This window comes from Eriocheir sinensis, chromosome 30 (assembly GCF_024679095.1).
Source record: "Eriocheir sinensis breed Jianghai 21 chromosome 30, ASM2467909v1, whole genome shotgun sequence".
Lineage (NCBI taxonomy): Eukaryota > Metazoa > Arthropoda > Malacostraca > Decapoda > Varunidae > Eriocheir > Eriocheir sinensis.
The window spans coordinates 484,926-487,425 of NC_066538.1; the positions used below are offsets into that span (position 1 = coordinate 484,926).

Here is a 2,500-nt window from a genome sequence, read left to right on the forward strand (position 1 = left end):
GTCGCTAAGTTTAAACTGGAGAAATGGCTACCAAGGAAAGGGTGAGCGATGTCCGTGTGATGACTGTGGCAAGGAAACATTAGAACATTTTATTTTAGAATGTACAGGATATGAAGATACAAGAAGCAAATTTAACTTACAGCTAACTTCACATAACACAGAAAAAATAATAGCAGAAACACTACTTTTTGGTGAACAAAGAATCAAAGATATACAAGAAAGAAAAGTATATATATTAAAACTATCTGGAAAACAAGACACGGAAAAACACAGGAACTGCAGCACAACTAAAGAAACAGTAGTGGAAGCCGATGCCAAGGCTTATCCCACGCCTACTACTGAACGCAACTGATCAGCGCTCGCCTCCCCTTCCAAATTAACCAATGATACAAAATTAATGAGAAAAATAAATCAAATGATGAAATAAATAAGGTGAAACATAGATAGACAGATAGATAAAGAAACAATAGACAAAAGAAAATATTGAATAGATAAAGAAAAGAAAAAAAGGAAATAATGCGTAAAAATAAAGAAAAATATGAATGAAAATTATAAAGAGGACTGTGTCGACAGGAAGTGGCGGAGGAGGAGGAGGAGGAGGGTCAATGGTCGGGCTGTATGTTGCTTTTTTTTTTTTCACCTGAAGTCCTCCTCCTCCTCCTCTCCTCCTCCTACTACTACTACTACTACTGCTACTGCTTCTACTACTACTACTACTACTATTACTGCAACCTCTATCTTCCCTCTCCTTCCTGTCCCTCCCTTTCTTTCCTTCGCCTCTTCCTCTCCTTCTCTTCCTCCGCTTCCTCCTCCTCCTCTTAAGAACATAAGAACGTAAGGAGTCTGAAAGAGGCCGGTTGGCCTGTACAAGGCATCTCCTGTAATCCTAACCCCTCCTTGCCTCACTATCCATGAATTTATCCAACCTCTTCTTGAATGTATCTATGGTATTGGCACCCACAACATGACTGCCAAGCCTGTTCCATTCATCCACCACTCTATTGGTGAACCAATATTCTTGCCTATGTTTTTGCTGAATTTGAATCTGCCTAACTTAAAACCATTGCTAAGTGTCCTACCTGGCTCATTTACTAACAAAACGCTATTGGCATCCCCTTTATTAAAGCCCTTCATCCGTTTATTGACTTCGATAAGGTCTCCTCGCAACCTTCGCCTTTCTAGAGAGTGTAGATTTAAATGCGTAAGTCTATCCTCATAAGGCAAGTTTCTCACACCTTGAATAATTTGTCATCCTTCTCTGTACAGATTCTAACATCTTGATATCCATTCTAAAGTAGGGGGACCAGAACTGGACCGCGTAATCAAGGTGAGGTCTAACTAGGGCTAAGTAATGTTTGAGGATGACCTCAGCGCTCCTATTGCTTACGCCTCCTTCTCCTCTTCCTACTATTACAGCAACCTCTGTCTTTCTTCTCCTTCCTGTCCCTCCCTTTCTTTCCTCCTCCTCCTCTTCCTCTCCTTCCTCCTATTATTACTACAACCACTATCTTCCTTCTCCTTCCTGTCCCTCCATTTCTTTCCTCCTCCTCTTCTTAATCCTCCTCCTCCTCCTCATTCATCTGTTCTAGCCAGCAAGTTACACACACACACACACACACACACACACACACACACACACACACACACACACACACATAATTACTAGAAAGACATCACGTTAGGAGACACTCGCGTCGTTAGGTAGAAAGCACAGACTAATTTACCGAGTATACAAATATAATGAAGAAACTATTTGGGTGATATATTTATTAGTGAGCGAATTTAAAAGTCGCCTCGCACCTGACAGCAACCAATACATATTAAAAATCAACAAAAAAGACATAACTAAATATACTGAATAAACGCATAGTAATATTTATCTCAATACATATAGCCAACAACTTAGAGAGAGAGAGAGAGAGAGAGAGAGAGAGAGAGAGAGAGAGAGAGAGAGAGAAATCGAGTCGGAATTTAAGGAGTGGGATGTTGCCCTTTACCTCCTCTTCTAATCAATATGGCCTCCGAGGTATGATGCTTACCCCGTCCGTTAGAAAGGGGGGAGGGTGACCACTGTCCGTGTGTGTGTGTGTGTGTGTGTGTGTGTGCGTGCTGTTGGTTATGACGTCAAAACAGGTGTGAGTGAATTAATGTGTGCGTGAGTTTGTGTGTGTGTGTGTGTGTGTGTGTGTGTGTGTGTGTGTGTATATACTGTCGGTTATGACGTCAAAGCAGGTGTGAGTGAATTAAAACTGTGTGTGTGTGTGTGTGTGTGTGTGTGTGTGTGTGTGTGTGTGTGTGTGTGTATACTGTCGGTTATGACGTCAAAGCAGGTGTGAGTGAATTAAAATTGTGTGTGTGTGTGTGTGTGTGTGTGTGTGGCCGCTCGCTATCTCGATGCTATCTATTTTACTGATAACTATTTTGTCTGGCTGGCTGACTGGCTGACTGACTGATTGACTGGCTGACTGTATGGCTGGTTCAGTAACTTTTCCTCACTATA

General features: G+C 41.6%; 1 protein-coding gene across 5 annotated transcripts in view; it reads left to right on the forward strand.

Moving 5' to 3' along the window:
• The window catches only part of LOC127005358 (uncharacterized), a 62,554-nt gene that overhangs the window by 15,348 nt on the left and 44,706 nt on the right, over window positions 1-2,500 (forward strand). The window contains exon 2 of one of the 5 annotated variants that reach the window (XM_050874140.1): window positions 1,267-1,327. The exons of the other annotated variants lie outside the window; for them this stretch is intronic. The gene's annotated coding sequence lies outside the window, so the exon portion shown is untranslated. The remainder of the gene's footprint in view (window positions 1-1,266; window positions 1,328-2,500) is intronic. 5 annotated transcript variants of the gene reach the window in all.